Source organism: Mycteria americana, chromosome 8, assembly GCF_035582795.1.
Source record: "Mycteria americana isolate JAX WOST 10 ecotype Jacksonville Zoo and Gardens chromosome 8, USCA_MyAme_1.0, whole genome shotgun sequence".
NCBI classification, from domain to species: domain Eukaryota; kingdom Metazoa; phylum Chordata; class Aves; order Ciconiiformes; family Ciconiidae; genus Mycteria; species Mycteria americana.
Genome location: NC_134372.1, coordinates 32,869,004 through 32,894,351, shown reverse-complemented (window position 1 = coordinate 32,894,351; position 25,348 = coordinate 32,869,004).

The window sequence follows — 25,348 nt, the reverse complement described above, 5'->3', positions numbered from 1 at the left end:
TTCCTATCAATATGGTGATTAGGCTTTATCAGCCATGCAACAATTGTTGCCCTTGTTTATTTTCTGCATTGTCAAAAATGGAAGCTGCCTTTCAAATGCAAAAATGTAAAAGTCACCATGATTAAAGGAAATGCTACAAGTTCATTTCTGTGAAATTAAAATTAAAAAAATCAAAAAAAGGAAAAAAAGGAAGGAAGGAAGGAAGGAAGGAAGGAGTTTAAAGCCTAGATGTTTAGACAGCCCTGCAAGCCCCCTTCTGACCTTACTCTGATATTTAACAAAACATTAATCTTCTTGCCAGCAATTATAAAGAATACAGTGATGTAGCTGGGGCTCAGTGAGTGAGTAATAGTAATTCCATTGTTCTCTTTTATTTATGCCTTGGCTGTACCAGGCAGATGAGGTAAGTTGGGGCTTTTTATATGTTATTATTCTGAACTGGCAATACATAAAGGCTGATTACACAAATATCTGTCTGTTTCTGAAGCACTGTTTCACACCTCCTTCCAGCTCATGATCAAAGCGTTTCAACATTTTATTATGAAATCATGAATCCCCCCTTAGTTTGCATATGAATTATAGTCTTTTTTTAAAAAACACTGGTGTACAACAGTGACAGTGCCTTTTGAACCAAAGAACAAAACAAGGTGTTACACATTACTTCTTGAAGGCAATGACTTGCTGAATAATTCTGTTTGTTGGAGCACAGTCCAACCTCCCTATTGAATACAAAAGCGTTGAGACCAAAGAATTTTTCTTCTGTGAACAGGCCAGTGATTTTGTTTCACTTGTAAGAACAAAAAAAAAAACAGAGCCCTATTAAGAAGTTGAGAAAACGTTGCCATGTAGCTGTAATTATAACGAATCTAAAAGAGCTTCCCTCTGCTTTTCTGAAATGCAGTAGTTATACTAAAAATTGAAAATAACTCAATTATTCAGTTAATAACATCCTACTGTACAAACCTTGCATTCTGAAAGGTTCTAAGTGGGTTCCACGTATGCGCCATAAAGCACACTGAAAGAATGGCCAAAAAGGCGGCAAAGCATAGCCCAGTAAATTATAAGCAGGTATCCTGCATCCACTTCTTAGAACTGTTATGGCATCTTTAAGATTCACACTTACTACATTTCAAGGATCAACTTCATAACAAAACTCATGATGCTCGATCTTTCTACTTCAGAAAGAGGAGGGGTTAAGGTGTCCACACTGACTTTTTACCCTCTAAGAAACCTGCATTTCAAAGTCTCAGAACTGTGAATCAGGGATAAGACTTCCACTGACTTTTACAAGAACAACATCCAGTTGCTGATGCTAATGCTAAGATGCATGTTCCTGCATGACATATATACCTAACGGAATGCCAACAGTTGTTCTTTTACATATACCATGAACATATACCATGTTTTCCTTCACAGTAGTCTGAAAAGTGTGCCATTCCTATAAAATATATTTATATTCTAAGGACTTTTCAAGTTTGCTTTACAGAATACAAATATGAACTGTGAACAACCTTATGAATAGAAAGGACATTTTATTAGGCTTTACCGTCAGTGATTTGCAACTGTTCATTTTGTTGAAAGTCGTGCCATTTGTGCCACTTCAGTCAAAGCAGGAATTGGTCCATAATTATTGACCTCTTTTATTTGTAATGACATCTTCTCCCTCTGTTCACTTCTCTGTATTGGCAGAGACAGATTCAGCTCATCTTTATAAATTTGAGAATGTCACCAAATCAAAATTTAAGATGGGAGGGTAAAGAGAAATTGCTTCTATGTTTCATTACCTGCCTAAAGAGTGCAGGATCTAAACTCTGATTGCAGTACCTCCATATGGCTATACAGTGAAAGATCATATAGCCAAGGCAACAGTCTAGCTAAGAATACTTGGTTTGTTAAAAGATTTTTTCAGATCATCAGTGGGTGGCTAAAATAATTAAACTTAATACAGCATTTATTTTCTGAACAGCTAAAGGCTTAGCCTGTTACATTGAATAGTATTTTCCTCTTGGAGTAAACCCATGGAGGCTATCCAAAAGCAGATTCAGCTCAATGGCAGCTAATGTAACCTGACTCTGTATTACTAGTGGGACTGCAGTGCTGGGGCTGTGAAAACTCATACATCTTTCGTCATATGATACAATTTCTTTTGCCAGCCAATTCAGTACATTTGAAACATTTTGCAAAACTGGCTACCACTTCAGACTTTCTCTGTGAAATAACTTTGAATATGCATCTTTGACCTTATGATCATTTCTTCAGTACAGACTAAATCTAGGGTGGGCTTAGATTCTGCACATTAACATAATTGCATTTTCTATACTAGCGTATTTTAAAGCAGAAGAGAACAGCATTGCATTATGTGAGATTAACAACTATGGTTTTATCAGTATAAATACATTATTATTGGAATTAATCAATTCATATATAAACCCCCTAATATTACTCAACCTCCTTGTACAGACTTAATAGAAATGACAGACCAAAAAAGGAGATATCCTTGTCTTAATGTCAAACTCCAGAAAATAATCCATCTGGTCCTGCTCACAGACAGACAGGCCACATCTCTGAGTACCTTGCAAAATCAATGCTCTCCATGCGTTAGACACAAACTCACAAAGGCAAGAATTCAGAGCTGAGCCTTAAGCCCTGTTCATAATTTCTTTCGTTGTTGCAGCACATATGAGATATGTAAGCCCCCCAGTAGCTTTGAAGCCCCTGTTCTGTTCCCGCACAATAGGGGTGAGTTAAGGATTGCATTGTATCCATATCCCCTCAGTTTTGGTGCCTGTGTAAGCTTTAAAGAAGATATTTAATGTTATCTGAATGAGGTTTTATGATAATGTTGAAGAAACAAAATAATATTTGGGAAAAGTAATAAAATCCTCTCTCAAACTAAGATACATAAAAACTGGCTCAATATATCATGCAATTCATTATGTGAGATTACACTATTCCTCTGTGCTATGAATTTACATAGTACTGGAAACCATAAGAGATAAGAAAAGGCACTTGTAGCCAATTCTGTAAGAAAGACATTTTTTCATTTGAGAAAATATATTTTTGCAGGATACTTATATGACCAAGCTAATAAATTTCTACTTCAAAAACTAATTTTATGGAACAAAATTTATCAAAGCTAATGTTATGTAATGTGGGTTCAGCCATTTTTTACATTATTATCTTAATAATTATTTTGTAGTTCTCATGAATCCCAGACTTTATGGGATAGATACTGCATTAGCTATACTTTAGTGGATCACAATAACTACTTTTAGAAGGACTCCTGTATCACATGCACAGAATCCATCACCATGGAGTATTTAAGTAATATTAAATCCATACAGAACAATATCATAACTAGATGCAGTTATCAAAACAAGCTTCATTCGAAAGGCTTAGAAATCCTTATTCTTTACCTCTTTTCTACTTAACAGTACTTAAGTGTATAGAACATGTGAACCTTTCTGTAAAATTTGTAAAAACAATACTTTCAATATTATCAATACAGAATTAAGCTGCAGGTTGCACAAAAATTTGGAGTACATCTTGAGGCACTCAGAATGAAAAAGGCTACCCAGGAACAAACTGGTATTGTATTATTCTGATGCAATTAACATATTATACCATTTGTCATGTTGCTGGCCCATGTAGCCTCGTATTCTCTGCCTAGACATATCTGATCTTTTTGCAGGTTAACTAGAGATAAGAGTGTTCACAGTTCTAGAGCTCTAGGTCAAGATGACTTTTAGGTCTCCCAAAACTGGAACATGTAGAGTACTTCAGTTAAGTATTGCTAACTTGAGGACATCTTTAAGAATGAAAAAAGAGCCACAAGCTCAGCACAACTAGTAGAAATCTTAGAGCCTAAGTTATTTTCATTTCAGATTTCTGAATTATCAGGGCAGAAGTCCTGGAATGAGCTCTTATTACTCAGAAGCAAAGTTGCAAGTACTAAGGGTTTAAGAACAATACTGAAGAAACATAAGGTGGAACAGTCTGTTCTTCTGAGAGTAAACCAACCTTCAGCTTCCTTAGGGTAGGTGGATGCTGCTCTGTGAGGGCTCTAGCTGCACTGAAGTTGGCTGAACTTCTAAAGAAAGCAGTTATACTTCTCCTTTGAATACTCCTGCTACCAGAACCCTGAAGTGGAATTAGGAGAGAGCTGGGTACCCTTCTAACTTGGGAAAGTGGTCAGGGAAAAATAAAGGAGGACGATACAAACACTGGCTGATTAGCACGCATGTATCTTACCTTTAAATTTTCTGAGAAATGTTGCTGGTTTTTTTTCCTCTTGTCTCTCCAGCTGCAGTTACTAAACTTCTGCTAAAGTGGATGGGGCAGAAATGTTATTTTTTGGCTCTAACTTGGCATTCTACACTTGAAACTTCTGTTGTGTGAGGTGAGGTAAGCTTAGCGTGCCCTGCACTTGTTGCTGCCATATGGAATTTAGAGTAGCCTTTTACTCTGGTTTCTTCTCTCTTTCATATTCCGATCCTACTATTTCCACTTGTCAACTGCACTTAATACACATTTCCAAACTCCATGCTTACTGTGGCAACAGTAAGTCTAGGGTGTTTACTGTAGCAACAGTGTGTGTAGGCTCAGCTTCAAATCAATTACTATAATAGTTTCCCTGATGAACTTGCTGCATCTCCTATTTCTAAATTGGAGGCTGATGAGAATCAAGTAGCTCATGTGATTTTCTGTTTTTCCCCAAATTTTCTCATTACTGTGACGTTTGTTACATTTCTTGAATTCATTCATGTATTTCACATGGATTCTCAGTTTACAAAGCCATTTTGCAATACCACCTAAAAATATGACCATGACTATGATTACAGGAGCATTTAATGATTTTTATAACTTTAAAACAAGCTGTTGTGGTAAGACTTATACATAGTCTTAGGCAAGAAAGTACAAAACCAAAAGTTCAAAAGCTCTCTCTTGGCAACCAGTCTCAGAGGCATGTAGAAGATCAAACACACACACATGCTCAACAAAAAATTTTCACTAGAAATTTGAGGTTCTGCTCTTGGGCGCACTTGGACTGCTATTCACAGAACCCACAAGTAAAGCATTTTCTCCTACATCCCCATGGTTTGAACAAACTTGGATTCTCCAAGCACAGCTGGTCACTCCTCCTTTTCCCCCATGGGTTTCACCTCTTTTGGCCAGCATATGAAGGAGATGGAACCCATTCCTGAAGTCATTTTAACCTACTTTTCCCACCTTCTGGATAATTTTGGAAGGAAAAATTGCCTTCTACTGAGGCTACTCTGCATTAGCCTAACCAGCTTTGGGATTACGTCTCACAGATCTTTTAACAAATTAACAAGCAAGTTCTATTCAGATAACTAAGCACTTAAAATTGGGTACCATATCGATGGTGGTAGAAGGCACTGTATTAAACAGTGACTGACCTAGGCCCTGTTGATGAAACTCTGGGCTAGGCCAAGATCTACAAAGGTACCGAGGTGCCTTTGTAGATCTTGGTGCCATTGAATGCCAATTCAATGAGATTTTAGTATTTAATTCCTACAGTCTGCACCTCAGAAATATTTGCACAAATGAAATGAGATGAAACTTGGGTTCCCATGCAACTTCATGTCATCTTAGGTACAGAAATGACTTGGCAAGCACACAGAAAAAGATACCTGACTGGCACAAGCAGGGAAGTAAGCATTAAGTATGCAGCTCCTAAATCAGTCACATGTTGCACTGCTGAGCAGAACAACTGTTAAATACTTTTAAAAGTTAGACTCTAAATACGTACATAAAATGACTATGGGATTAAGCCATATACAATTTTTGAACATATCTTTTGTCTCTGTAGCATCTGTTCTCATTATGAACTAATTTTCTTATCTATGCTTGGGTCCCTTTCTTAAATCTGAATACTTGACAAATATTTCCACTGGCTTGCATGGATAATCAAAATCTGAAAATAATACTTTCAATATGGTTAATTCATTAGGAAAATAAAAAATACATTTGCACTTTTAGTGCTTCTGCTTCCAATGTAATTTTACATTACTTTGTAAATTATGCTAATATTTATCTATATAATCTCAGCATCTTTAACAAATTAACATTAAGGAGTATCAGCAAAAAGCAAGTTATATCCACTTGAAATAAATTAAGATGCTATTTATATCCGATACACATTCTTCCCAGTCGTGATGGGACTGATGTAAGACCATCACTTCAGTCAGATATTCCCCTCTCTCAGACATTTCCTTGCTCTCTGTTGCCAAAGTCTATTGTTAACTGTTCATAAAAGGTCTTCCTAGAGAGTGATATGTTGCATGGGGTCCTTAGCATGTCTCTCTTTATTCATGCTGAGATCATATCTACTGATTTTCTAGCTCTTCTCCTCCAGGTTCTGTGCTGCAGTCCCTTCCTTTTTGAAGTTTCTATTTTCATAGATGACCATTACTTTCTTATATTTAATTCCTCCTAAGTGCTGTAATTTCCCAAATGTTTTTAATTCCATAAGCTGTTTCCTGTGATCTTCTCCAGACTACTTCTCAGCATGGTTTTCAGTTTTCTCTGGGGCTATATTTTTTTTTAGCCACCTCTTCCTCTCCTCTCTCTTCCCTCAGCATACAACGGCACTGGCCTCCTTCAGCCATAGCTCATTTGTCTGGTTAGCATCTGTTTGTCATTCATACTCCTTGATGTTATAACACTCATCTTTTTCATATTCTCATCTATAGCCCACTGTGAATACTTGCATAATGCTTTAGAGTCACCATAGAGCATTTAGTTCTATTTCTTCTAATAGGATATTTGCCTCCTTATCTTCAATAGTCTCCTTCTTCCTCAGGAAGTTTTAATATTGTCATCACTATTTTAAATTTACTGTTTCCTGCAGCTGATCTTTAATTAGAAAGCTGTAATGGGACAGTGTATTTGCAGAAGCCCCGCTTCTCCAGCCTACAGATATAAGAATCCACTCCTAAATACAGAGTTCGTCAGATGCCAAAATGCAGGCCTTCCACTACTTTTATCACAGATAAGGAAGCCCACTGAAAATGTCCTGATTTGTCTAAATACTCAGAACTCATGAATACCACAAATAAACTGGTATAACTTCATGAAAAAAATGCACTAACACTGTAGAATTAACTTTGGGTAAAACAATTCCTAAAATTGGTATGTAGTGGGCTTGCTCTTCTAAGTTTTATCTCCTGTGTTTGTCTATGCATCTGTGAATCAATGCCAGCTAAACGAAGTAAAATTTTTGCACAGTGTTCTATCCTGAGGCTAAATGAGTTTTGCCCATTGCTCCAAAATTATTATAACCAGTATTTATTTTTGACAAAACTTGAAGGCCAGAATCATATATCAAGGCCCAGTTGTGACAGGTAAAATACACCCATTTTTTATATAAAATAAGAAAGCTTAAAAGCCATGCATCTGAGAGATAAGGTGAATACAAAACAGATGAGGAAAGCCCAAGGTGACAGTGAGATGATAATGGCTAGTGTAATACGCAGTGCTACTGCACCTCAACTGCTTGGCTACGATTAAACTAATTTAATAACTGCTACCATGCTAAGAAAAGGAATTAATTGCAGAATGGTAGTTTATTGTCTTCTCTCTTCTGTAATTTACTCAGCACCAAAGTATTTACTAGAAACATATTTATTGTGTACTCACTTTTGGATGTGCCATATGTTCTTCTACTTATGATGTAATAATTTGTGTTTGGGTTTTTTTTTAAAGTGCCGTATAAAAAGACTAAAGCTGAAACTGGAAAAAGTCACTAGATATCATTGCTGAATATGAGATCAATTTCATAGGAAGAAATTCATGCCTCTAATGAGAAGCTTGCTCTAATGAAATGAAGGAGATCAAAGCTGATAGAAAGCAAAGCTATGTAATGAAACAGTGATTTAAGAAGCCTGGGACATTCATTTTATTTTCACTGTAAGATAGGTTACTTGCCTTACTGTTTGGTATCGTTTATTCTGGTGTCTGTACATGGTTTTGATTATATTAATTAGATTATTGGCCAAATTCTAAACTGTTGTAAATCAAAATTGCTCTTCTGACTCCAGCAAATGACAGTGACTTATACCAGCTGATGATCTACCCTTCAATGTCTTACAAATACAGGATAAAGATTTTGTAAAACTTCTAAAAAGTTTGCTTTTTTGTGAAAATGTTACAATTTATTGCAGTTTTGCAAATGGATAGAATTTCTTGCTGTAAATACTTTAATTAGTATTATAAAATGAATTGAAATTTAATTAAAGATGAAAAAAAGCACAGTGGAAATTTTTAAAAGGATAAAACCAGCAAGAAACACTCCCAGATTGGAATGCCATTTTAACAGTAATCTGAACCAACATCTGAAACGTGTTATATAATTTTAAACATATACTAAAAATTATTTTCTTCCAGCTTAGAGCAAGTGCAGACTCAATAGTTGTTCCAAAGCTTTTAGTTATTTTCCCCCTCAATCTCTAGACGTAAACAAACAAGAACGCTAATTAAAAATGTTACTTCAGGCAAGAATCTTGTCAAAGCAGTTAAACAGGGTTAGACTCAATCATCAGAAGGTAGGGTAACCTCTAGAGAAAGCATTCATCATGTAAACACATTGCATTTATTCAAACAGTGATTCTCCAACAGTTTGAAACCAATGCCTTAGTATAGTATTGAAAATATTACTTTTGCCCTTAATAAAACCATCAGATGTGTATTCCCTTCTTTTAATGTATATAATGAACATGACACTTTTCCAAAATGCATTTGTGATACTAAGTAGCTGGGCAGGTTTTATTGGAGATTGTTGTACCCTGAACTCCTTAATTTTCCTTGTTTCTCAGAGACTGTTGTCAATGGTGCCATGTGCAGTTTCTCCACTATGACTGCAGTTTTACTAGGGTTTATGAAAATATCCAGTACAAAAGGGAAAAGGTAAACTTGATTTCTAAAAGGACGTCAGACTAGCTTGTATGCAGGCACAGTTAACACGATAACAGTTTGGCTGTTAAGTTCTTTGAAAAAAAGGAATGAAAATTCAACAGGTTTTACCTGGGTACATCTAAAGGGCTGGAAACCAAAAGCATTTCTCAGGGTCCGAATCCGGGTACACATACTTCTGGTGTTCCCTCTAGAAGGTGACCTAGGCATTTGAGCAGGCAGTGGTGCTATCACAGCATGGACGGTCAAGAGGCCAGGACTTCAAGGCACATCATGGGGGCAGCCTGCTTTGACATTTAGACACAGCCAATGAGACCTGTTAGACTTCAGCCTGGAAAGCATTTATGTATGTGAACAGTCCAAAACGACAAGAACTGATGCCTCTTGAACGCAAGAAAGCTCCACCCTATTCTGCCAACCCACTGAGACCTATGACACTATTTATTAAGGCCTCCATGAAAATCAATAAAATCCCTGGGGAAGCTGATCATTTTATGGCTACTCTATTCCAGTGGCACTCACTGGCCCTGAAAGGTCTTCAGAGACACAGGGAAGCTGAGAGTTTGCCAGGGCAAGGGATGGAAACAGGCTCTGCCAGAACCCAAATGGACCCACCAGGATTCACAGGAACACAAGGCCTGAGACACAGCACCACAAGGCACTTGCTCCGCACAGAGCCCAGTCCACTGCTATTGGAAGCAATATATAATCCAGTTTACAAATGTAAAAGTTTTTCATTGAAAACTTTTGTCTATTTTGCTTATATGAAGAAGCAGTTCCTGAGTCTGAATAAGCACTAACAGTTTGAATATTTACTGATAGTGTACATTTGTTTACCATCTCAGTTCTAGGTCTCTCTGGCAAACTGCCTCTGCTATGTCTACACGCAGAGGGGAATACTCCCGCAGAAAGAGGGTGACCAGGTTCTTGATGCTCTGGCTTTGGTTTGGATAGTTTTCTTCTGATATACAGTGTTAATGTCTCAATGGTTCTGCAGAATTGTCATGGGTTTATCAATCATTATTTTGTCACTTAATTGAGTATAGCATTACATATTCTCTCACTTTCTATTTTTGCATTATATTTTTAACCTGTAGAAAAAATTTAAATGTCAGTTTGACACTGTGCAATGATGGAGAAGTGCAAAAGGAACAACAGTAAAGTTTACCATTCAAACAGATCCTCATATATTCTGTAATATACGTTAATGCAGTCAAGGAAGTCTACTTTATATTCAAGACAACAGTCATTCAATAAGTTCAAACTTTTTTCATGGATGACTTTCATCCGACATAATTTTGAGTAAGTTCTGTCTAGAAAATTATCAGGTTGTGCAGCATTTTATGCTTTCAAAAGCTTCATTTCAATGTATTTGAAATAAAATAAAAATCATTTCACTTTATTTCACTTTCCCATTTTTTCCTTGTGGGGTAATATACCTATAAATTAATATAAAAATATGATATTACAAAAAGCCAAAGCTGACTTCATAGTAAAATAAATATGCCAATATGCTCAGATAACTAAGTGAAATTTAATTGTGTTTGTGCATGTATATTTAGGTACCTATCTTCAAAACAGAACCTACATGCTACAGTTAGTAATGTAATGAGGATTTATATAGATGGTGTAGCTCAGTATGCAAGTTCAAATGAACTTGCGTTCTCCTGTAATTTATGCCTTTCTTTTTAAGACAATATGCCCTCATGTTTTTCCAAGAATAGACGTATAACTTAGTCTTTTGGGCACTGATCCATTTTATGCATTTCCTGATCTGCCCTTGTGTTACTGGAAAACTTATTCTAGGATGAAATCCCAGTTTGTGTAAGAAATAAAATCAATACATTTGAACGTAGATGACTGTTGCACAAACACATGTATACCGTGTTACACACAAATGCTGACATTTATCAGTATCGTTTAGAAGCAACCAAATAAATTCCTTCTAGTGGCGCAAATTTCTAACGTGTATATTTACGTAACATTTGCATTGAACTTAGAACAGCCTGCGCTCTGTATAATGTTTCAAATAGGAGTGCTAAAATGGTGCATTTCTTTCCCATTGAACTAAGATTTTATGCTTCTGGCAACAGTTCTGGAAGATAATGTACTTGTTAGCCAAAAAACCCATTCAGAAAATAACCTTACTCCTACTTTGATGTATAAATGTAACAACAGAGTTCTTTAGGAAGGGATATGACCCATCTTATTTTTACACGTTATATTCTTTTTTTTCCTAATGTCAAAGATGTTTATCTTAGTGAAAGGCTTCTCCATGGATTATATTTTCCTTCTTTTCTTTCTAGGCTACCCTCAAGATGAATGAACTTTATCTTTTCAGGAAGTTAAATTTTTTATTTAAAATGTGAAATCTTGTTGAGTCCCAGGGTTAAGTGCATGGTTTCAAAGCTGATATGCGTTGAACATATGGGTCTCTTATTTCTAGCTATATTTAACATTCTTTTATCTTGAAACATTTCGCTCAATTTCTCAGAAATGCCTTTTGTTTAAAAAAACCTTTTTGAGAATCAAGTCTCCAGCAGGACTATCTCTTTCCTCTATTTATATACAGGACACAATCCTGGCAACAATTTAACTCCAGCAAGTTGGAGAAATTCCACCTGGACTAAGTGTCCCACAATCAAACTGGCTGTGTGTTCCAGAAGATGCTTCACTATCAAACGGCAACTGAGAGTATGTTGCATTTCTCTTTGCATCAAGGGAAATAAAATCAGTTATGAAAAAATTTTACCTCAGGGGGGTGGGCCTACATTAATCCATGTTAAGCTTGGCCTTGCTCTCAGAGTGCTTTACATTGCAATTTTTTTTAAAGCACCCCAGGTTAGACTGGGATTCCTACTGAATCTGGCAATAGTACACTTCATTCTAGACTACATACATTTCATTACTACTTTGTTTAAAAAAACACCACTCCACTCCCAGATATTTGTCTATTAAACGTTTCAGTTGAGGGATCAGGACCTACGAGATACAAAATCTAAATCAACTCAACAGAAAATATTTCAGTGTCTCATAGTTACTCAGAAGAGAAACGCTAAAACATGTTTTTGGGAACCATGCTACTTCCAGTGTCATTAGGAAAGAACCAATCCTGAATAAACATAAAGCATTTTGAGAGCTACTATAATGAAAACATGTACAAACTTGATTTAAGTATGAGTAGTACCATTTCCATTAATGAAAGTGTTCTGTTAAGCAATCTGGATTAGATCCAGAGCGTTCACCCCTAAGAAAAAGCAATACTTCTTGTCTTATAGGTGCATAGTAATGATATTACAGAGCAAGATAAGGCTACTTGATCTATTAAAGTTACAAGAAAGAAACAACTCTTGAAGAGACTTACAACTAGGATACTCCTTAAAAAGCAGAATTGAGTGCCACCTACTTTTTATCCCCTGAGTCTCACATCCAACCAATTCTGCCCTTATACCTGCACAAGAAGAAGAGGGAAAAGTTGAAGGTTTTAATGAAAAAGGAGGCATCCAATCTAGGCTAATCAGACACATGGATGTGGCAGCATTCTCCCCACTTGCAGACCCCAGGTGACTATTCTAGCCATCTCCTAGATACCTTCTGTATCAATTCCCTCAACTTCTATTAAGTTTTTAAACTGTAATTTCTACAATTATGTAGAGATAGTGTAGAATTATTGTAGAAATATTTCTACAATATTGTAGAAATATTTACTGCAACAGAGATTCGAAACATGCTTTCACATAGGAGGGGATAACCCTAGCATTTTGTATTCTAGTGCAGAGGCAGGTCTCTTTCTTAGACCAGTCACTGTAATCTGGATACAATTACCTTTTTTTCAGAAAAGATTTATTTTTATGGAAACTAAGAGGATTGTATGAACCTTTCTGTTTTTAATGAGACTATATTTTCTGATGAAAGACATTTTTCTGAAATGATTCTTCATATTGCTCTACAAAACACAGATTTGTCATGAGAAAAGGTAGCTAAAGCAAATTACCAGTTAAAGTGTGCTGCACAGCCCTTTACTTCCTGGAATGTTCCGCTGAATTTAATAGAAATACTCTACTGGAGAACTACTACTGGAGTAATTGTGAGACTCTGCCTGCCATATATCTGTCATGATCATCCAACATCAGTGATCTTTGGGACAATGTGTTCCACTACAGCCTTCTTACAGAATATCCAAACTGTGGAAAATAGCACAAAACCTTACAATAGCTACAGATAAACAACTAAGATTGATTTTCTAGTACCATTAGGTCTATTACATCAAGCACCTTAAAACTGAATAATAATAATTTTTTAAAATTACGAATAAAAGCCTAACTAAGGCTACAATGGCATAAAAATAATGATGATAGACTACTGTGATGACAGTTTGAAAGGGATATAATTTATCTGTGAGATTTCAGTCTGTGCTGCTAATACTTTTATTAAATGGTAAACCTATATGTTGGAGATTTCTGATCATGAAATATATTGGAATTTACATTAAGGAGAGATGGCTACTCATAGACATTACTATTTATAAATAATATCTCTTTTATGTAATGTATACACTACCAGAATTATTTAAAAGAGTGCTGATATTGAGAAATGAGTATTGATTAAAAGACAAAAACAATCCCCAAGAAAATTAAGCATTGAAATCAGACCAAAACATTAAATAAAAGAATGAACAGTACCAGTATCTTGGAGTACCACTTCCTAAGAAACACATACAGTAGCAAAATCTATTTTAATTGCATATGTGGACTTTGCCTGGATTGTGCCCAGGCACATGACAAACCACTACCAAGTCCCCTGTTGGGAGAAAAGGACAAAAAGGGCTTTTACTTGGTTTGTTGCCGCTTTTCTCAGCAACTATAAGTAAGTCACTAGTCACAAAACAAGAGTCCCCTGCATCAAGCCAGCCACCCCCTAGGGAGGCTCTGGCTGGAAGCAGTTCCAGGCAGCTCCAGCTTCCCGATGCCCCGCGCTGGGGGCTGCCAGCCTTTCTCCTCAGCACCAACTAAACTGGGCTCCGCAGTCGTCCCCTCTTTTTACCTCTTCCTCATTGCTCTCGATCACCTTCCTTTTAAAAGCTACCACATAGCAAAGAGAGGCCGTTTAAGACTCCAAGTCATGAAATATTCTCCTGATTACGGAGTAGTCATACTTTTTGTTTCAGAATGGTACAAGATTTCATTGCCTCTGGCAAGAGCAATATGTACAAGCCTATTGCATCATGTGTAGGCACAGAGTAATCAATGGTTAACTGACTAAATAAAGGACAAGAACTAGCACTGGGGCCCAAGCAAGGGTCATAATAAAGGATCTGGACGGCTTCTAATTCCTTAAGAGCCTACAAGGCTTAGAGCTCCTATGAGAAGTGAGTTGTATAGTTCTTGTAAGCACTCAACTAGTATATTTTGAACATCCAACAGATGTCAGCAAGATTGATCACAAAATCAAGGTATCTTGTCAGTCTGGTGAACAGAGGACAAGAAACAATCTCAGCTACCCAGAAACTCTGTTTTAATGACAAGTGGAGGAACAAGCTATAGAAGAGATCATTTGCAGTATGCATTTTCCAATACATTTTTATGTATCTTTACAGACAAGCGAAGGAGTTAACAACTCAGTGTCACTTGCCATCATGATACCACCATACGGACTTAGCCTCCCTCCACCTTCTGAATTCCTAATTTGATCACACTATTGTTCAAAATGACATTTTATCAGTTTCCCCAAGAATCACACAAATGTTGAACTAATACCTAATAAGGAGGGTTCACTGGGGCATTATTGAACATTTTGTATACTTGCATTGGAACCTGTTCTTCTGTTTCCCAGTGCCAATCTAAATCTTCCTTGGCTGGAATAGAGAATCTTATCTCTCGGTTGGTATTGTATAAGAATATTCTTCCATTAAGTTTTTATAAGTTTTTCAGCAAATCTCAGCACAACCATATTTGCTTTTCTTATAGCACTGTATTGGTTTTAGATCTTTGAAGGTTTATAGGAGTTCTCCAACAAATTTAGCAATATCATCTTGACAGAAGATAAATAAACCAAAGGAAAATATGACTTCTAGATATATCAGAAATAACATATCAAGAACATTAAAAAATTCTTAGGCTTATCATTTACCTATTTTTATAGTAATCTAGAATTTTTTTCTGCATTTTTATCACTACTGCCCAATGAGAAAACAGCTGAATTGAACCACCTACACTTTCCCTTGGAATTATGTCTGAAATGTTTATAAATAGTTGATTCACACCTTTTCAAAGTGCCTTGAAAATGCAATGCACATTTGTGTAAGAAAAATTCAAACTAATTAGCACAATGAACGCTGTTTTATAGTTGTAATCCTATCTAGATCATCATTGCATTGGCTTCAGATGGGAAAATATATTACATGCAGTATTTTCATAACTACAAGAAAAAGATAATAGAAAAGCTGTAGGTTGGATTTCCCTGCTGTAATTAATAACATACACAACAATATAAGTAATGTTAACTCTTTTAAATAACCTTGATCTCACCACTGTATTTTATGCCTTTGTTTCAAAGTGTCAAGAACAATTTCAATATCAATAATAAAATGTAAAAATAAAAGTTAAGAATAAAACCAGACATTACAGGAGCTAAGTCTTTAATGGAAAGAAGGATGAGGAACCAAAGAAAAGGCCCACAAACACTGTCACCTCTGCCTGGTTAAATCGTTCTTCAAAAGGGAATAGCACACAACTTCAGAGTAAGTGTTCTTTGAAAATGAATCACTTCCAGGTCTTATGAGAAATGTTAATGTACTGTATCCCAAATATGTGCATTTCATTGTTTTTGTAATAATATATCCTGACACTGAAAACAACACTATGCCAAAGTGTTTAATTTAAGAGACTTAAAATATGTGTAATTTTTTAGGGTTATTTTTGGAGAACTTCCTTAAAGTTTCATTTTATCAGTTTCTCTGATTTTTTTCTTTAAATGGTGTCCAACCCCCAAGGCAACCTTAATAAAGTAAATAAAATTATACAGGTGGAAAGGACAAAAATGTGGTCTCTGGATTTCAAATAGTGGCAACATTGGTCACACCATTAAGCCTGACACAAGAACCTTTTAATTTAAATGTAATCTCCAAAAGACCAAATTACCAGCAACATGTTCTCATTAATTCCTGTAAGGGATGCTCAAGCTTTGACCCCTTATTGTTCTCCTTATCAAGAAGTGGCTGAGTCATAGTATTAATAAGCCATCACTCATTTAAGTGGTCATTCACTGCTGGGCGGGGAAAAGATAGGCTCATCCTTTTGAAGTGGGAATAGGCAAGCAAGGCTGCTGTAATAGGCTGTGATTATTTTCACTATGAATGCTCCCCCAGCTTTCAAAAATTAAAGGAGCACTCATTTTCCTGCTTGAGTATTTCTCACACTGGCAAAAAATGAACACTTTGAAATGTAAATGATTTAATCTTTGCAAACCCCTGCTTCAGAGGGAGGTACAGCTTCATTTACAAAATGAAGACATTTTAGGAAATGATTATCATTGTAAAATTGAGGCCAGCAGGGAGTCTGAGTTCAAACTCTTAGAATATCAGCAGTGTAACAAGTTTGATCTTCCTTACTGCATTGCTTGCATTTGCTTCTCTGGGTTCCAGCAGAGAGCCATTGTCAGTCAGAACTTGTTCCCACTCGTTTCCCTTGGTTAAATAAAATAGTTATGCTTATTATTTAGAGTTAGTCAGTGCAATAAAATTCAGGGCAAGGCTAAAAATAAAAAAGGAAGTTCAAACTCATTTTGATTAACGTATATGCTATGTGCATATCCAACTTAGAACATTAAAAGGTTGACAGCACTGAAGGCAATTTTTTTCTTTTTATTCATAGTTCAGGCAATAGCATTAGGTAGTGTTACTATACTGTCCTACCAATGTTTGGGAAAGAGACCACCCATAATGGTGAGAGAATATTTCATTTGAAATTTAAACATTAAGTCCTTAATCTCTCTTCTGCAACTTCCAAATAGAATGACAATTATTGTTAGTGGTAGTATAGGGTTTTATGGTATCAGTCAGGTTCATTATGAACTGGTGGAGATGATAAATTTGTATCACAAAGACCAGATGATAACAGCTACCATATGACAACAGCCATTGCCATGAGCCACAGAATCGGACCAGTATGAACAGCTTCCCTGCACTGATGGGCATTTCAGGTGAAAATGATGGAAATCTACCAGAAATGAGGATCAATTTGTGTGAAACAGATCTCAGAAGTGAGGAGTTACAATGTGTTATTGGTGATCTTGAGATATAAGTTCATCATCTTTTAATCAGTGTTATATGCTAATTTTCAGTGGAGTTACTTATCTCTGCCATTCCTGAAGAGCCATTTTTGTCTCCCAGCCTGATGCACTGAAAAGTATAGCTTAAAATTAAAATGTCAAAATGCCAGCTTCCTTACAAAGATCCTTGCTACACCCTTGAAGTTATACTAAAAAACCCTTCAATAGCATGGATGAAACTCTACAGTTACTCTGTGCAGGAAATACACCCATGTACCTACAACATATGAGAGAAAAATACCAAATTAGGCAGTATTCAGTATCTGTCCAATATTTTTTAAAAGGATAGGTAAGAATGGAGGACTGCTTGTATTCAAGTAACGCAGTATAACGTGAAGTAGGTCTAAAAGCTGCAAACTTGCAGTAGCCAAACTTGCAGGATGCTTGTCCAAACCAAACTTATGGAGGTTTATCTTTCCTAATGATGAAAAGCAAAATATTGGCAGTGTTTTTTCATGTTCCACACAAAGAGTAGAAAAAACACGTTTCTATAAACAAAAACCCACAATTTTTCAAAATGTCCAAAATGCAGAAAAATATGTTAAAATATTTTTTAAAAGGTAAAAGAGAAAGTCTAAACAGTATCCAACATATAGGCAGTCTCATGGCTTACCGGGTTTTCTGGGTTTAAGCAGGTGTTTTGGTTTGTGGGCACTGAAGTGTGAGGCAGCTGTTCTCCGGGAGGTATGAAGGACTCCATTATAAGCACCACTCCAAGGCCAGTTTGCAAGCTGGGCGATTGCCGCAGCAGAGGAAAGCTCCACACCTTTCCCTTTGGGCAGGACTTCTTTTTCTTAGTGGAACTACACACCTGACAAGTCCTGCAGATGCAAAACGAGGGAGTGTGACCAGAAACAAATGCGAAAAAGTCATGCAGAGTAAATTGAGGTTTTAATGCACATGGTCAAGTGTATCTTGCTGACTCCTGGAGACTCTGCGTGAGTTCTGGATGACACTGACCTGAAAGATAGCTGTTTAGTAGAAGACTGGCCTCTTACTGGCAATATTACTTCTTTAGCTATTTAAAGGTATCTAAGAAGTTTTAGATTTGATGCTTATCACAGAAGCCAGACTGTGAGAAGGTCTAGAGCTGGATGAACATAAAACTCAGAATATGTATGTCTTGATGAACTGATACTGTAGCAGATAACCAAAAGCTATTCCAGATTGTAAACTCCGTCGGGCAAACACTACTCATTCATTTGTACAAAAACATCAACACACTGCATATTGGGCAGTAAGTAAGGTATCCCTCAGCCTTTCACCATCTCATACCCTGCAGGAGAGGTGCCAGAGCACAGGAGGGAGAAGGACTCAATGCAGTGAAACTTTACTGAGCTAGAAGGGAAATCCAGGAAATTCACAAAGATTCTGAGATCTGCACTTTTAGGCAGACTATGACTTTAACCATAAGAGATGTTATATGACTATGGTTATTATTAACTCTATCCTATTGCCAACGATGCTTAATATTGTGGCTCCCAGTTATTTTTCTCAGTTGAGAAAGTAAGTCTAACACATCTTAATTAAGTTTCTCAGAATATGGAAAAGCGAAGTTCAGATCAAAGGTATGAGCACAAACACTGCCTGTACCATTAAACTCGGGATGGTAGGTAACAACGGTACCTTTTGGATTATGCTTCTTTAGCTCCACATTCTGGGCAACTAATGCAGTATTTTATGCAACATTTTTGGAGAAGCTGAAATCAATTCTGTATGACAAGTTCTGAAAGTCATGAAGTAGGGAGCTTAGCTACTTGCCTAGGACTCTTTAGGAATGATCTGCTTTGAACTACTTAACAAATACTGTGCTTTGTCATTAACTCATTATCTCTGAAGTTCCCACAAACTGCTTCCAAGTAATTTTCTTAATATTCTCTTCAGCGACAGATATTTTACACATTAAATCTATTTTTCATGTTAGCCTAATGAACAAGAAGGCTGATGTAATCCACCGGGGGAACATATATTCTAGTTTTCATTCATGCTTTAGAGTATTGTCACAGTTCAGCACAAAGGAATAATCTGATTGTTTCTCATAAAGCAAGAACAAATCATGATTGAAGGATTTCTTCTATTTAAAGCTATGCTTTGCAAAGCCCATTGAACTTGTTAGAAGAGTCATCTCTGATGCGTACACTAACTACACAAAGCTGCTGCACAGTTGCCATTCAAGAGCTAATTTAGTACCAAAAGGCCAATATTGCTGACTTGCAGATTACAAATATCACGAGATATTAATTTATTTATATTTAAATCAGCCTAAAAGATTAAGAGAACTTTCGGGAGACCCATTTACAATTCAAATGAGTGTAAGTTTGAATTACTTTTTTATGATTTGGTACAGCTGGGATTTGAAAGAGTTGCCGCCAGAATGATGCAAAGCATTCGCCTTTGACAAAACAATGCAAAATTTGTGGAAGTGGGTGAAAGAGTACTAGATTATATCACCTTGTAGGTCAGCCGGAAAATACAGCACGTATTCTGCTTATGAGAAAACAGAGTGAAAGGCAAAAAACAGGTGCTGGGTGCTTCAGCCAGCGGAGTGATGGTAGGGGACGATGGCAGCGCAGAGGCCGGACTCCCCCGCTATCTTTCTGCGGTCAGCCGCTGAAACCAGCAGGGGCGGGTCTCATAGGTTTGACCTCTGGGCAAAGATAACTCTTTCATACCCCCGTTCCACTTTTCCACTTTGTATCCAAGTCCTCTGCTATAAAATGTAAAACCAGCACATAGAACGTACTGCTTTGGAGGTCTGCCACTTGCATTCAGGCAACCATTTGTACTTTTGCAGGCGTAATCAATCTCCTGTTGCTATCAGCAGGGGAGTGGAGCTTTGCTGCTTTATGGCTTAAAAGTAGTTTTGTGCAAATTCTACTTCCCTCCCCCCTCCCTTTAGCTCCACTACTCACAGGATTTCCAGGGACATGGGCTAGAGCTGAGAAAAGAAGCTTGTTTAATTTAAGCACAGAGGGGTTTTTTGTGTGTGTGTTTATATTTTCTCTGCATCTATTAAGGGGTGAGGGGAGAGACTTCATTTATATGTTAATATTAGCCGGCACCCTGACTAAACTGACAGAACTATTTCATGGGAAGCTGACAAATTTTGTCAGCTAGGCTATCTTTCCACATCTCAATAGTGGCAATAATCTTGATTAGCAAAACAATTGGGGGCCAAAGAAGTCCTGCTGCTCCAAAGACCCTCTTCTCAGGTTACAGTTTGCTAATGTGATGAATCCAGAGAGTCCTTCAAGCTTGAAAAAATTCCCCAAAGCAGCTGAATTTAGGCAAATGAAGGGAACCATTTTGGAGGCTGGACAAAAGGGGTTAATTTGATCCACCATGTCTCCATAGTCTTATAACAATCATTTACTTAACAAGCATATAGAGAGTCATTCCATGGAAACTGGTGGAGTTAACAGAGGAAGTTCGAGTAGAATATCTGTTTATCCCAGATGTGTGGGAATTTTAGCCAAAAAACAACAACACATAATTGCTGCCTGCGGTATTGATTCTTACATAGAAACAACAGCAGAACTAAAGGGCTCTAAACACGCTATGAAGACCTCGTCTATGAAGCAGTACAAGCTTCCATTTTTATTAGCTTGTTGCATTGCTAATAAAATAATTAGAAATTAACTGTTTCAGGGAAATTAAATTAACTAAAAAGGTTTGTGCAGTCCTATTTTTAGTCCAATTTATGGAACCTATTTCTGTTTGCAAACATAAGTTATTTTGTAATATTTAAGGCATATTGATTCATATTCACGCTGTTTATTGCATTATTACATAACAAGCCATATTCTGAATTATATTTACGCAGCTCAAATCTGCTGTATTTCTTCTAGTGGAATTATGCTGCATTTGCTTTAAAAACAGAACAAAATGGTTACTAGAATTGTAAGCAGATGGAAATTTACTTGGTCCGGGTCAGCATAGAATATATAACCACAATATAACATAGCCATCTTGGTTTTGTGCCCTATCCCACACTTATTTATGCATGTAATTAATTTATAGAGCTGTCATAAGTTGATCTAAAATAGCTACTATTCATGAGATAGATCCTGTTCAATTCTCTGTTGATGGCTGATGCAATTTGCAGACTTGCATTGAAAGGTTTACAATAAAAAGTACTAACTAAAACTTCATCTTTTTTACACAGTTCCCCCCTATTTTTGGAGTAATTTCTTTATTCTCCTACTGAAATAAAAATTACAATTGATATCATATTTTGTAACACTAAGGGATTTGACCTAGTGTGTACACACTGGTGAATGTCAGCTTAAGTATACATTTTGCCAGACATCAAATACAGGGTTCTTAAAAAATACTGAACTGATCTGTCTTCGATGGGTTTCAGAACTAAACCTTGCTTATACATTCTGCAATTATGAAAGAGGGACCAGTTATCATGAAGAATGAGAGGAAGAGAAACTCTGGCATTTTTGTTTCTTGTTCTTTCGTACATCTGTGGTGCTATACATGCCATTTAGCAGGAATCCACTCTTTTAAAGATGCCAGTTATGATCATGAGGATTTTGATACATTCATCATACTCCCTTTACACTTCAAAATATTTTCTTGATAACTTAGAATCTATGATGAAAGTCTCCAACTTAATTAAATTTAATGTGAGCAAGTACATTTTCTTCAATTTCACTCACATTTGTGATAGGATATGAATGGGAACATGTTTTTAAAATTTATTACTTGCACAGTTAAAGATAAATACATGGACAGAAAGATTTATCCAAACAGATTTGGTCCATAGCTGGTATACTCTTTCACCGTGATAGCAGTCAGGAAAAAGAGCATGCAGAATCTCCACTCGTAAAGAATGTCCAACATTTACGCTATCATGGACTAATGTTCATTTATATTTAATTTGTAAGATGGATATCAACTGTAGCATCAGAAGTTCCTCTCTTCCCTTGAAATCAATGGAGTGCCTTTACAGATTAAGTAATACCGATTACTCAGAAAAACTCTGTTTGATGGCAGTTGAAATTTTGCCCGAGTTAAAAAGTTTACCAAGAATGTGTCACACTTGCAACCAAATGAAGCGGATTTACAAGAGTTCTCTCCTCTTGCCCTCCCCTCTTCCCAATATTTGTTTGAAAACTCTGCACACAGCCTCTATTTTTCAGCATTCTGTGCTTCCAGATGTTCATAACTGGATTAATTTTTTAGGAAGCTGAGGTGCTGTTTTATACCATCTGTCACCCAGTACCATAGTGAAAAAGAAAAGGAAAACACATTATATGACTAACATCAAACCGTTACATGCTCATTAAGAATCATGTATTTTTTATCATATAGATCTCTACTTCTACACAAATATCGATCTTATAACACTCTCGTTTTAAGCTGCTTTTAACAATGGCACGGGTTACCGTGACAGTAGCAGCAGAGAAGCTATGCAGCCCTCATGTCATGAGGCTAATAAGGAACTCATTCTCAGTCTACCTGTGATGAACAAGAAATTTTTTAACTTTCATTTGTTCAACCTTTCAGAACACCAGACAACATCTAAATCTGAAGTTTTAACCCAAACAAAAGCTTCCTTATGGCATCACACTTGATTTGTTTCTTTTTAGGTTAATATGGTACAAACTTTCAAACAACTCCCAAGCTTGGAATCTTTTGTACAACTTGAGTGGGCCAAAACTGTGATCCTGATTATGCACAACTTAGACTCTAGCAATGAGTCTGAGTAAGGCTTGGAAGCTCTCACTGGAACAAGGACTTTTCCTCCCTATAGCCAGTGTCACAGATAGTCCACCGAAAGGCAATGCACTCTGGTCTGCACGATCAGGCTGAAGTGCTCTCTCTGAGGGATCTTGGAGGAGGCAAAGACGGAGACTGCCTGGAAATGACACAGTGCCTTGGGGTTAATTTCCTTACCAGTTCCTTGTGATATAGGATATTTCTTTACAAATTTTTGTTGATATTTACACAGTGAGCTCAGATAGTGACTGGCCATAGTTAATTCAAACTGTAATGGTTCAAGTGACTGCACATATTCTCTGCTTGATGCATTGCTATTGAGAGAGACAGACAGCATTCCATTTAAGGCTTTGTTTAGGCAGGATACCCAAGGCTTCTGCCTAAAAGATAGAACTAGCATAGGTACTAATACTGCTCCGTGCTAATTTTGCCCCCTTCTGACATGATTCCAAAAAGATCAAAAGTGAAGAAGAAACTCACATTAAACACGACATAAATGCTTTGCACAATTTTAAGGAAAATAGCCTTGGTCTGGTTCCAAATATTGTCAGCAGGATGAACACAGAGGGCAACATTTAGTTATATATTAATAATCCAAAGTACAAATAGTTCTGAACAAATAAGAAAAACATAAAACTACAACATTAAGCAAACCAGAGGACAAAGATCACTCTAAATTCTCAGAGCTATATTATTTTTAAGTGGTGACACAAACCATACAGAAGTCATTGAACTCTGTGATGTCAATATTAAGGTGAATCAGCCTGAATCATACATGCCACAAAGAGTTATGAAATGTAAAAGCCAAGTAAAGCATGTGGAGTTTAAATCAACATCAGTGAACTCACTGAACCAGAAAATGGAATTTTTTTCAAAAGTTCTCAATTAAACTCCTTTAAGTTGGAGAGTATAATGCCAAGTTAGACATCAAATAATCAAGAAAATTTCACAGGAAAGCAAATCAACTATAAAATTCTGTTATTCTTCTGTTACTGTAATATGCTAATACCGTCAGAATCAACTTGAATTATATAATCCTCTGCTTGTAAGGCTTTACCTAAAATAAGTAACTGATTGTTCACTTATCTATGAGTAAATGAAGAAAACAAAAGAAAGAAGGAGTTCTTCCACCAGGAAAACCAGAACACACTTCTCTGGAGGGACAAATTTTGAACTATCGTATAAACTGCAACTCACCTTACATAGTCAGATTTTGCACTGCGTTTTTCGACTGCTCATCCTGTAGCTCATGCATCATTACCACTGAAGAATTATTCTGAGAAAGTTAAATGTAGCACAGGCCAGAACACTACATAAAACCTGCTCCCCCACTCTTCAGTAAAGAATTAAAGATAAATATGTTTTGGTATAAAGAGTTGAATTTTGCCATGAATTTTGCACTAATTCTTGGACAATAATTTTGTTATATCACTGTTCTAGGTCATAAACAATTTTCTGTCATCCATTGATAACACCAGAATGATCATCCGTCTATCATTGTAATAAAACTATTTTGTCAGAAAAAGTTGTTAGATATCACACGATGAATGCCTGGGCTATCAAATTAACTATTATCTATTCACCCCAGACAATCTTCAGACTGTGTTTCTCCTCTAAAAATTAAAACATACAGCATTGTAGATCTCAGGTCACTGGCACATGAAAGTATTCACATTATCAGGGATTATCTAGAAATAATGCTTCCTGCAAATTTACCTGCTCCCACTCCAACGTGGATCTTTTAAAAATAATCCTTACTTCATGATCAGAAGAAAAAAAAACCCCAAACATGTCAAGATTGATACGTATATATCATAGAGCCAAATCATTTTGTGCTCTGGATTTATACACAGATACTTTCATTACTATTGCAGTTTACTTCATATCTTTCCTAGATCTGTTACCTAATAATATTTTATGTAGGTGAAGTGTCACAGAAAGGGCTAGACCCCCTAGTGAAATATAAACTCTGAACTTGCACAATTGTGCATCTTCTTTAACAAAATCAACTTGGTCACCTTTCCAGCTGTTTTTCTTTATGAATGTATTTATTTTTGCCTTATAAATAAATAGAAATATTGAAAATAAATAAATAAAAATATTCCACATGCTTACATTTTGAGTTCAGCTGCATAAGTCTACATTTATGAATAAAACATCATAGAGAATGAAACAAAGAGAATTTTTCATGCTTTGAATTTACACAATTTATACCTGAAGATTTCCTGAACAGTCTGAGGTTTAGTAACACTTGTGTCATAACTGAAACTTTCCCATGTCCTGTCAGCTTCAATTCCCCATGTTATTTCTGAGTGTGTATTGTGCTGAATTTTTAATATCGTGCAACACAAAGCAG